The sequence below is a fragment of the Haliotis rufescens genome, unplaced genomic scaffold, assembly GCF_023055435.1.
Source record: "Haliotis rufescens isolate VD_foot unplaced genomic scaffold, xgHalRufe1.0.p SCAF_7, whole genome shotgun sequence".
In the NCBI taxonomy this organism is placed as follows: Eukaryota; Metazoa; Mollusca; class Gastropoda; order Lepetellida; family Haliotidae; genus Haliotis; species Haliotis rufescens.
Window position 1 is genome coordinate 59,048,933 of NW_025964361.1, and position 13,180 is coordinate 59,062,112.

General features: G+C 40.1%; 1 protein-coding gene across 5 annotated transcripts in view; it reads right to left on the bottom strand.

The window, feature by feature from the left end:
- The window catches only part of LOC124147537 (beta-1,4-mannosyltransferase egh-like), a 135,646-nt gene that overhangs the window by 109,706 nt on the left and 12,760 nt on the right, over positions 1 to 13,180 (bottom strand). The window contains exon 1 of one of the 5 annotated variants that reach the window (XM_046518159.2): positions 6,714 to 7,034. The exons of 2 other annotated variants lie outside the window; for them this stretch is intronic. The gene's annotated coding sequence lies outside the window, so the exon portion shown is untranslated. Of the gene's footprint in view, positions 1 to 2,760; positions 2,886 to 3,502; positions 3,586 to 6,713; positions 7,035 to 13,180 lie in introns of those variants that run through there. 2 more of the 5 variants (XM_046518158.2, XM_046518161.2) reach the window with 2 other exon arrangements.

Below are 13,180 nucleotides of genomic sequence, written 5' to 3' on the forward strand. Positions count from 1 at the left end.
TGACCCATAGATAAGCCGAACCAGGAAGTGAAAGGCAAAGACACACAATGAAGTCAATAACATAAGATGAAAAGCGTTGTAATGATATTGAAAAAGTCATAATTTCTGACAAAGATTTAACAAAACAGTCATCCACTCCCCTAATATAGGAAGCTTTTTTTATGTCTTTTTTTAATCTCCTAATGATCGTTGCAATCAACAACGAAGCGTCATTTTGTGAATATACATAGAACCTGTGAGAAAATGTCTCAGCTAGAGCGACGACTCGCACTTTGAATACAGCATCGTAAGCATGGCGTTTTCATTTCAAACTCATGATGAGATGTGATGTGTGTGATGTGTGTGATGTGTGTGTGTGATGTGTGTGTGTGTGTGTGTTTGTACTAGTCCGGACTGATGCCGATTTATAGTGCTAGCACACTGAGATACCATGCCGCAGTTTAACATGAATACCCCACTCAGACACAGTATACTGACTCCGAGCCGACCAGTCCTTGTTTTAGCCCCTTAATGCAAAGCGCCAGACAGGGTAACAACAAGTACCATCTTTTGGTATGATGCAGTCGGGGATCGAACCCCGGACCTTCCGATCTACCACTAGACCACGGAGGCGGTCTCACAAATTTGAAATTTCTTTACATTCGCTTGGTACATGTAGATAGAACATGTTGAAGTATTAGGTTGTAATATTCAATAATAATACTTGGTTGTTCATGTTGTTCTGGTGCATGTTTTATATGGCAAAATCGATCCCTGCCACGGACAGCTGTTCAGATATGTGAAGCTGACATTTGTGGGTTCAATAAATGTTCATTTATTCAGTTCTTGTCTGCTCACATCATGGGATAGCTTATATGGATTCTCAGAGTTGTTAGAGGTGACAAATAGACCCATCTGACTCAGTGAGAAATCAACTCCATTAAATCCTAAAAAAGAAGTTGAATGAACGTGGGTGGGTATTTGGGAGGATGGGCAGGGTGAGTGGGTGGGTCAGTGGATGAGTAGGCTGGGTGGGTAGGGTGGATGAGTATTTTGTTGGGTAGGGTGGGTGTTTGTTTGGGTGGGTAATGTGGGTGTTTGTATTCCATAAAGAATGCATTCTAGTGTATGAAAGAGTGGACCTGTGAAGATCCGGGATAAAATAGGTCTTCAGCAACCCTTGCTTGAAGTAAAAGGCGACTATGCTTGTCGTAAGAGGCGACTGATGGGATCAGGTGGTCAGGTTCACTGTCTTGGTTGATGCATGTCATCGATCTCAAATGCGTGGATCAATGCTCATGATGTCAATCACTGGATTGTCTGGTCCTGACTCGATTATTTACGGACCGCCATCATATAGTTGGAATATTGCTGAGTGCAGCGTTAAACAACAGACAAAACAAACCATTGCAGTAAAAGGTGACTATGCTTGTCGTAAGAGGCCACTGATGGGATCTGGGCCCCGTTCCACAAACGAACGTAGCACTACAACTGTCGTAAGCTAATGTTAAAGTATGGGAGTTACGATCACCTTAGCGCTACGATCGCTTTGTGGAACGGGGCCCAGGTGGTCAGGCCAACACAATCACACAAATTTCAGCAAGGACTTCGACAAAGTATTTCTGGTTGATTATCCCATTCCACTTGCAGACGGACCAGCCATTCCTCAGGTTTGTGGTCACTACCTTTATGCCGTAAATCCTTGAATAAACACCAGCTTCAAGTGGCACACAATAAGAAATGAACATCTGCCTCATCTGCTTCATTCATCCTGTGGCAAATTCAGACATCTTTGTTTGTTTTTCCTCCATCACTTTATTTGTTGTTCAAGTCGCCACACTCAGCAGCCGTCCATCTATGTGACGGCAGCATGCAAATAACCATGTCTGGACCAGGTAATCATCAGGTGATCGATATTATGTTTGTTTGTTTGTTGCTTAACACCACACTCAGCAATATTCCAGCTATATAATGGCGGTCTGTAAATAATCGAATCTGGACCGGAAAATCCAGCGATTGACATCACAGGCATCAATCCGCGCAATTGGGATACGATGACATGCATCAACCAAGTCAGCAAGCCTGACCACCCAATCCTGTTAGTCACCTCTTAAGAAAAGCATTGCTGCCATTTACAGCAAGCATGGTTTGCTGAAGACCTATTCTACCCTGGATCTTAAAGGGATGATCAATATTATGAGCAACGATCCACATCAACCTGGAGTCACCAGGGGGGTTCGTCTGATGTGTGTAAGTGAACGTTATTTTATGTCACACTTCTTCTCATGATGACTAGACAGTGACCTCTGATACTTATTTTAGATGGTTATTGTGACAAAAGTGATGTTATATGCTGGGGCATGTCAATAATGGCATCTCAGTTTCACAAGTGTTGGACATAATGAACAACGTCCCCAACTGACAGAGGACGATGATGTGCTCTTAATCAAGGCAGCGACCACCCACTCCATTTATGACCACCACAGGTTGCTTGGGGCATGTCGAACCTGGAATCTCAATGGGGATGACAAGCATCAGTTGCTGGGGACTCTCTCAAACCAAAAATCCCAACAGAGATGACAAGCATACATTTCTGGGGACACATTCTAATCCAGAATCTCCATGGGTATGACAAGCATAGGTTGCTGGGGACTCATTCTAACCCAGAATCTCCAATGGAGAATAACTTACAACACAACCCATGTTCTGGTTATCAAGGGTTAAAAAACCCATAAGTATCAAAAACAAGGTGCCAGAATGGGCCATTCTATAGACACTCACCTTGAACAAATGTCTGTCTCTTAAAAAACAACAGCAATGCCTGTCACTATAAGAAAGATTGTGTGGGTCTCCACTGGGAGTGTCAGCACAGAACTATTGTTGTGGCAGTTGCCGATCAGTGTTGAAGTCCTCCAGGACCGTAGCCATACTAACATACACCTGTCAGTACAAGGCTAATGGGGTTTGTGTGGACCAGTGAAATATAGCATGGTGTGTTTATAATCCTGCCTGGCTACAAGGATGTTATGACACTAGTTCATTTACAGTTTGTACAATAGACATGAGTAGAGGGTATTGAATTTATTATAATGTACCAAGTTCACCTCAATAAGGGCACTGGGAGATAATGAAATCGACAGAGGGGGCACTTCTTAAAACCACAAGTTAAATTTGTTGTCAGAGATCATTGTCATGCCATGTTAGACTGTGCTGGGTGCTTGGTCTAAAGGTTGGTCAGAGGGCACATATTGGTGTGTGTGTGTGTGTGTGTGTGTGTGTGTGTGTGTGTGTGTGTGTGTGTGTGTGTGTGTGTGTGTGTGTGTGTGTGAGTGAGTGAGTGAGTGAGTGAGTGAGTGAGTGAGTGAGTGAGTGAGTGAGTGAGTGAGTGAGTGAGTGAGTGATCACTTACCCATAGCCCCACCCCCACATCTAACCCTGATCACTTGCCCACAGCCCCACCCCCACATCTAACCCTGATCACTTGCCCACAGCCCCACCCCCACATCTAACCCTGATCACTTACCCCCAGCTTCTTACCGTGTCCCACACAGCACACCTGACTCCAACTGCTGATACACCTGCAGTTCCAGCTGACGCCAACTGAATGTGTAAAATGCCTCAAAGGGCTCTGTTGTTATCGGAATAGGAACAATGCCATGTGAATCCAGCCATGACTACGTCTTGCTCAATACTTCCTCTACACAATTTTACCATGGGAAATTCACAATTTCTTTTTATAAATAGTTGAGATTTATTACAATGTTATCACAACCATGGAAACACTGAGGTGAATATTACAACTGACTGTTAATATGAAGTGTTATCGCTGGGGATTTCATTAATGTTAGTGTACAGGCTTTGTGAAGTAAATGCTTTCAGTGCAATATATCATGTATATTACCAATCTGTCCACTCATACCCTTGCTCTTTTCAGTACAAACCAATCAATGACAATTCACTGATTTTTTTGTGTTGTAAATAACAGGATATAAAGGCTATAAAATCTATCAGTAGGATCTGTTTCCATGTGCAATCTGATCCAACTTTATTTAATCAGAACTTTTACTCCTATTACAACGTTTAGTACCAGATACCTGTCACAGTGAACATCTGAGGACAAGCATACCTGATTAATGTATCTCAAGAAATGAATATAACGGGAGTTCTGAATGCAAAAACATAAAGCCACTCCATAATATTATCTTATATTATATACATAATGTACTTTCTGAGAGCCATGGCATCTAAACCCAAATGGGTGTACTTATCAAGGGCATACATATGTGTTCTGCGGCAGTTTTCTTTATGTAAGAATGAAATTTGTAAATCGAAGAGGTCAAGAAATGAACATTCTCATCCATCATTTTGATTGGGTAGATATAGCTTGCTCAGTGTCTGTGTGACGTGATGTGACGTGACGTGACGTGACGTGACGTGACCTTCTGAGTTGTAATGAGGAACATAACAGTAAACATCTGATATTCATGAGATTGCAATTTGACTTTATTATTGTTAAACTGTGTTTTCAAGGTAGAGCTAGGTTACCCATAGATTTAACCATGCTAAATTGTTTGTTTGTTTGCTGTTTAACACTGCACTCAGCAATATTCCAGCTATATGATAGCAGTCTGTAAATAATCGAGTCTGGACCAGACAATCCAGTGATTGATATCATGAGCATCGATCCACTTATTACTCCGGTCAATGGATCAGTGTGCACCCAACAATCATTCTCTGCTCCTTGGGGAGTATATAACCAAAGAAATAAATGAGGAATATGCAGAGACCAAGCTTTTACTTCGAGTCAACCATCCAACGTTTGACTCATCAAAATTTGACACGACGGTGTTTGACTGTGTGTTTTCATAAATTTCAAAGCTTATAATTGACTGACATTTACAATCATACCACACAACACCAGTTTTCTGGCAATAACTCATCTTTGTTATGACATGCACTGTTGAACATGTTGAAAATATTATTATGCTTCATGGCTAAATATTCATAGTGTGTGAGTGAGTATGGTTTTACGCCGCTTTCAGCAATATTCTAGCAATATCACGGTGGGGGACACCAGAAATGGGCTTCACACGTTGTACCCATGTCGGGAATTTAATCACTAGACTACCCAACCGCCCCTAAATATTCATAAATCATAACAATCACTAATGTAGAGAAGCTTCTGCCTAATGCTGGTTCCTAAAGGGTCTTGCTGAGAATAAATAGCTGTGAGTGTTTTATTACTCTGACTTGATGGGCTAGTTTACAGAAATGTATGGATTTCCTCCAACATTAAGACAAGAGATGGTTTGAAATAGATACAACCAGTAAAAATATCTCTGATCCAGTAATCAAGATGTGATCTTTCTAACAGTGCCTGTTATACAAGGACAGGTTAGACAACATTAGTGTACTTACCGTAATGAACCCAATAAGTTCCACAGATGAAAGGGGAGAGTGAGGGTGTTGCCAGGCTTCTTGCTTATTAAAACACTATTGCAGTGTTGTTTGTTTGTTGCCACACTCATCAATATTCAAGCTATATATAGACGGCAGTATGCAAACGATTAAGTCTGGACCAGACAATCCAGTGATTGACATCATGAGCATCAATTCACGCAATTGGGATAAAATGACATGCATCAACCATGTCAGCAAGCCTGACCACCCCGATCCTGTTAGTAGCCTCTTGCAACGAGCATAGTCGCTTTCCATGGCAGGCATGGGTTGTTGAAGACCTTTCTACCCCGGATCTTCACGGGTCGTATTGAAGTGTGTCAGCTCGACATGGGAGGAATCAGTATGATGAACACACAAGCAGAGGTACTGGTTCCGAAAAACTAAGGATTATGATCAAGGTGAACCTATCATCAAACCATGTTCAGCAGATCCTGTTGCATCTAAAGGATGCAACTCTTGAGTTTATCACTGCATGTCAACTTGTTATGGGAGGAAAACCAAAACAGTCAAGGTCATAGGTGCATACGAAATCTGCTGGAACCAAAGAGCACAGGTTTCGAGCCGATTCAGCAAAATTCAGCAGATACAGTCATCAATGAAGACGGGATTGATTGAGAGACCCATTGGGGAGGGGGGCTGTGCCCCTAATGGGAATCAGACCACCTTAGACGACTGGAGCACCAGAGCCCCACCAAGGAATCAGACCACCTTAGACGACTGGACCACCAGAGCCCCACCAAGGAATCAGACCACCTTAGACGACTGGAGCACCAGAGCCCCACCAAGGAATCAGACCACCTTAGACGACTGGACCACCAGAGCCCCACCAAGGAATCAGACCACCCTAGACGACTGGAGCACCAGAGCCCCACCAAGGAATCAGACCACCGTAGGCGACTGGACCACCAGAGACCCACCAAGGAATCAGTCCACCTTAGACGACTGGACAACCTGTGCCCAAACTACAAAATCAGACCACCTTAGACAACTGGACCACCAGAGCCCCACCAAGGAATCAGACCACCTTATATGACGCATGGACCATCCATGCCCTACAAAGGTATCAGGCCAACATACATTATTTATAGACAAGTAAACTATTTTCTACCATAAGCTCCTCCATGTAAGCCATGAAAGTAAGTCTATCAGCCTCCTGTAATTATAACCAGCATAATCTGACACAGGGTTCCTAATCATGCGTGGAGTTATAAATGCAATGACCAGTGAAGGCCTGAATAAATCTGAAACAAAAATCTGTAGAATGTGATCCTTACCAGTGAGACTTGTCCTTCCTATCATGACACAAGTGTATTCAGCAGCAGGTAAAACGCCTTTCCTGAAGGCCGCTGTACATGGTGTAACAAGTCTAGTGTCTCACACAACAGGCATTGCGTATCTGAGGTGACATTGTTCTAATACCCTGTGGCAGTTTCACATCAGGGGTCAGACAGAGATACATACTTACTCCATGCTTTACTATTGAGCTGGCGGAGAAACACTCTCACTGCCTCTTGTACTCTCCTTACAACAATTGCTCCAACCAATTTAACACAGTGGCTAAGAGTGACATGAAAATTCTTAAAACAAAACAGCAATTAATTTTGAATTTGACAGGTCAGGCAAGGAGCTTGGGAATTAATGAGAGTGGTACAATGAGGTACCTGGTGTTATAAAGAGGCAGGGACTTGTGATGGATGGGTCACTTCCTGTTGTGGCTTGGCATATATCAGTGATGTGGAGACAATACACTTGGGTTGAGATGGGTCACCATGGCGTGGAGACAGCTCACCTGTGGAACATACTTGCGTCTCATGACTGAACCATGACTCAGACTCCCAGGTCGACCTGCACTCGGTCAATCCTGGATGGATGTGTGCATTCATTTTGCAATTAAGCAACTCCATTTCCTGCATTGATAAAGCCTAATGGCGGCATATGTTTCCTCAAACTTTATTTTCCTATCAGAAATCTTCAAATTATTACCGTATTTTCTTGAGTATAGTGCGCACTTTTTTTCGAAAAAACACAGCTGTGTAGAAGGGGGTGCGCATTATACACGAATTATGAGTTTGGATGTTTTTTCCCCCATGGAAAGACATTACCGTGAGCACGAAACACCGGGAATACCATGTCAACAAATCCATACTGAAATACGCAAATTAATTATGTAATTACACTGTCTGGCTATAAAAAGTGTTCTTTGTATATCTGGACTGATGTTTGTAACTTATTTCATTGATTTTATTCAAAATTCCTTATAATATTGTTTTTATTAATTTCGGCGAAATCGTGTGTGAAACGATCGGAAGATCGCACAACTCACCGTTATTAACAGCAACCACGGTCAGAATACCGCTATTGACGCCTTGAAACAAACTTTAGTTGACAGAGAATGGATACATATATCATAAGTGACATACTTTGACTCGTTAAAAGTCATATTTGTTTTTGTTTGACGATTCTATGTCAACATGAAATTCACGTGATCACGTGCGCGTGAGCCTTGACGGTGACTGGTCAGACATGTTCCATGTAAAACATAATACCCGGGAATGGCGATCAGCTGCTTCGCTTAGGGTTATTATTATTTTAAATATGTTTAGTAAAGGTTGCATATAATTGAGAAAATAATGGAATATAATATTCCTGATAAATAAAATAGTTTCAGATACAATTGTTGCCGATCCTTGCATTAAAAAATCTTATAAAGTTACATCATTGGGTGTGTCTTGACCGAATCACCGGTCGATTCCAAGAAAACGTGTGTACAGCTGATTGCTGTTTCCAGCTTAGTTTACGAGAAAATACGCAAGGTAATCTTAATCCCTAAATTTAAAACAATGCCTAGCAGAACAATAAATACTATTTAAACGGTAAATAAACATGTCTGGTGATTTTTTATCTCAAATTTCGAATTTGTACTGACGAAGTTTCTCAGCACCCGTTCGTTTGCCGGACTTCGCTGAAAGGGTACGGTGTAAAAATTTTCTGCGCATAATATTCAAATTTCTTTTTTTCCAAAATATTGAACCCGCTAGAAGGGGGTGCGCATTATACATGGGTGCGCACTATACTCAAGAAAATACGGTACTTGACATAAGGACAACACCATGCTAATTAGGAGGAAAACATTTCCTCATCATGAGAGTGAGTGAGTGAGTTGTGTTTTACATGCTTTGAGCTGTGAGCATTTCAGTAATAATTGAGCACCAGGTTAATGTGGGAGGAAATCCCGAATTGTTTGTTTGTTTGTATGTTGTTTAATTATGGACTCAGCAATATTCCAGCTATATGACAGTGGTCTGTAAATAAAACGAGTCTGACCCAGACAATCCCTTGGTTGACCTCATGAGCATCAATCCTCGCAATTGGGATACAATGACATGCATCAACCAAGTCAGCAAGCCTAACCACCCGATCCCATAAGTTGCCTCTTACAACAAGCATAGTCACCTTTTACGGCAAGCATGGGTTGTTGAAGACCTATTCTACCCTGGATCTTCAAGGGTCTACAGAAGATGAGAGAGGCGGTTCTTAGTAATAATATTGATAATGATAATAATAATATATATCACCCACAGTATGCTCTGTGCGCTCATTGATGTAATAGTTCAAAGCTCGTGCAATAAAAATAGTTATGTACCAAAGAATCTAGTCTGTCTTACAGACCCTGATACAAATATATATCAAATACAGCCCATGCAAGTCTATAATGTTTGGCAAGTCTAGATCACTGCAGTACCTGAAAATGAAGAGAGTCACTGGGCTCCTTTTTATTATATTTTTATTAAGATAACTGAACAACTGTTTTTTTAAGTACGATATGTTCATTTCAGAGACTAGATTTTAGTCTACAAAGAATCAACCAGAGACAGAAATTGGATTCCACTGCAGTGCTGGTGACCTGGGATGGCTGAGGTTACACACATCGACCAGTGTGCATGCACTGCGACACCATTTATCTAGCTATCATGTTTATTATTTAAATATGACACCGAGGTTAAGATTTCTTGAATAAAATTGTCTTGATTTGTGATTTGATCGCTGTCAGTAATGGTAAGAACAGTGTATGGTAATCAAGAGTGCCCCTATATCTTCCCCTCTCTACATGAGGGGTTTGACAAGGACTTCTTGACTTTAAAAGCTCACTTTCAAACACTGCATCAACATGACTAGCAGTTTGTAGTTCAAATGCATCTCTTTTCTCACCTTTATTCACCTCCCTGACAAGACAGGGCAAGAGTGGTCATCATAGACAAGCACTGTTCACTACACCTGATGCACTCAGAAAGTAGGTCACAACAGCTTGTTATTGATTTCAACGACATGAACACATGGTTTTTAATGACATCACTTGTAACATGCACATGGCTGTAATATATGAAATATTACAAAAGAAAACTAAAGTGCATCAATAGTGCTTCTCTTTTGGTAAGGTCCTCACAGTGACATTGAACTTGCAGGATTGCAGGGTCAAAAATTTCTTAAACCCAACTTGTCCTGCAATATTTTCACTTGCCCTGTTAAATTTCATCATGTTCATAAAGTTTTATGTTATCAGTTATTATTTTCAGCAGACAGTACAAAATAATTCAGAGTCCCTGCCATCTGCGTTCATCTCCGCCCATTCAAACTCGCTCAAAAATGCGTCTTGTTGTTTTCTGTTTTTATAGTCATAGATCTGTTTTTCAGAAAAACCTTTTTGACCTGTTTTGATACCTGCTGCACAAATGTACTTCCTGTTTATTTCTGTAACATACGGTCGCCATGTATGTCGTCGTTTTATGATATGGGCGACATGTATTTAGTTTTTATTACAGTGTACCCTCACTTTTGAGCCCTTAAATATGGCGCTAAATCGGTTATAGCGCACAGTAACGCAGGGCTCCCAAAATTTACTTACATTTATATTAAACTCAAAGTTTACACTTACACGATGTCTTTCCACTTCTCCAAAAACATTATCATCTGATCATTGCGAGCACGTAATGCCAGAAATACCTGTCCACAAACCGAACTGAAGTACGCAATTTAATCGCATTATTATACTATCTGGTTATAAAATCGTGTCAATTGTATATCTGGACCTATCTTTGTGATATATTTTATGAATTTTAATTTAAATTTCATTCAATATTGTCAACATTAATTTTGGCAAAATCGTGTGTGAAGTGATTGGTACATCGTACAACTCACCGGTATATACAGCAACCATGGTCAGATTACTGATATTGTGGCTTTGAAATTTGTTAAAAGTCATATTTGTGGCAATTTGACTATGTGTCAACATAACGTTTTCGCAATCAAAATACACATAGTGCAGGAAGTCCCTACAGTGACTGGTCAAATTGTTCCATGTAAAAATATCCACCAATAGCAATCAGCTGTACCAAAGTGCTACGCTTATGGTTCTCAATCTCATAATTTAAAACATAAACAGTAAAAGCTGCAACTAAAATAACACGATATTGGAATATGTTATTCCTGATAAAATTATTTTTTCAGATACAATTACTTCCAACCATTGAACCAATTTAAGTTACATCATTGGATACTTTTTAACTAAATCACCGGTAGATTGAGAGAAAACGTGTGCACAGATGATTGCTATTTTCGGCTTAGTTTACAACAAAATACGGTAATCTTAATTTCGGCATATAAAACAATGCCTTGGTGAGTAGGGAATACAATTTAATCTGTAACACTCATCAATTATTTGGACCCAAAAGGTAGCATTGTAGCAAGGCCGAGGGATCACTGTACACTGTACTTAGATCATACGAGAGAAGAAAACATATTTTAGGTTCGAAATTATCTTGCATATTTTATTGAAAACAATTAGAGATGAATTGATATGATTGAAATATATGTACTCGCCCGGTAGCACGAGCGTATCTTTAATTCGTTCTCGCCCTGCACATACTTCAACTCGTCAATACGAGCGGACGAGTGGATTTTTCAAGACCTGGATTGCACACTCGTCCAGGTCTGATTATAAAGAAAAGGAATACTTTAGCAAAGTTGATCTTGTCCAACTTCAATACCTGTTAATAAATGGATCAAGCAATATTTACTGTGATATGCTGATGAATGAACCTAAAATCTCCTAGTGTGTCTCACTAAAGTTGGTTATGGTGACATGAAGGCCATCGCTTGTAATCAACAAAACAACAGCACTGACTGCCATAAATCTACCAAGCAAAAGGCAAGGTTTTTAAACAAGCACAAGTCTTTTGGTTTTGTGAACTAGAAAGCTAAAGTGACCGCTCAACGTCACCGATAAAAAAGGCGAGTTGAACACGAGTTGTTTCAGAAATATAGGAGTGAGGAATATAAGCTTGCAAATTTATGTACTAATCCTTTTTTGTTTCTATGGTTACTGAAAATTCCCCATGGCTCATTCAAAAATACAACACAGTCCATCCCCTAGACTAAAACTTAGTCAATAAAAAAACATTTTTTAAAATAATAATAATTTTTTTTTAGTAAAATATTATCTATTTATATACATATAAATTCCAGTCATGGCGCAGGACTATGCATCCCCAAATGATGAGTAATATCTGAAGGGTAAACTCAGAAAATAGCTCTGTTCATATATATTACAGGGGGTAAATAGAAAATAATTCTGTTAATATATATTAAATATTTACTTAAACTTGCTGAAAGGCTCCAACTGGAATTTCAATTCATCTGCCAGACACTAAGGATCTTTTCCTTTCGATATCGATCTCAACAGTCCCATACACTCAACCCACTTGTCACATTTAAACATATTGACTTCGCCGAACACACGACATTAACAAGCAACAAATTCTATTTCAAGACCTGATTCAAATATTAAATTGCCCCCTAGGTTCGTGCCACTGCTTTTCCTCCCCGAATGCTGCAGGCGAAAGATAAGCTGGTCTTGAAGTAACAATCAAAATGGGATTTGCAAGGGAATGTGAATGAGAAGTTTGACATTGCTTACAGCAATTAATATTTCATCAATATCAGGACAGGTAAACCAAGAACGGTCTTCATGTACCGATGTGAGGAATGAAACCCAGGCCGAAGGCAAGACACATCAATGCCATGTCAATACCATCTATTGCATGAAGGTCAGCAAATGATACCGTCAATCAATATTTCGTGAATGTAAACACAGGGATTCATCCAGGATGTCAAACCAAGTACCCTTGGCAGGCCATTTTGAGTTGTTTTTTCTCAGATTGGTCCGTGAAATACGAGTTGCCTGTACAAAGTAATAACATTTATTATAGGAACTACCATATGAAATGAAATGGGAAAGTTTTAATTCCAATTTGGGAATATTTGCTGACATTTGCAGCAGATTTGGGGTCAATTCATAGCCTCTGAATAGGCCTAGATAAGTCTGTGTAAATATTTAAAATATGTCCTCTTAAGGTCACACCACTATAGTCCACTCCATGTAATGTCGGCAATCATCACCTGTTACACCCATCGACATAAAATATGGAATGTGAAGAGAACCAAAATGGCGCTTCAGTGACTTGAATATAACTAAGGACTATTTGTCCAAGTCCAGACTCCCATAAAGACTTAAATGTACCAAGTTTTACAAATGTCAAAACACATGTTTATGTTTATGGGGTAACTACTGGAGTATAATATTGTGTCGCAAGCATATTTTTCTATGGCCACCCTACACAGTGTCATCAACATCTGTCAAACATACGAAAAACAAAATCTCCTCTTTTGTATTCATCTGGAGTCA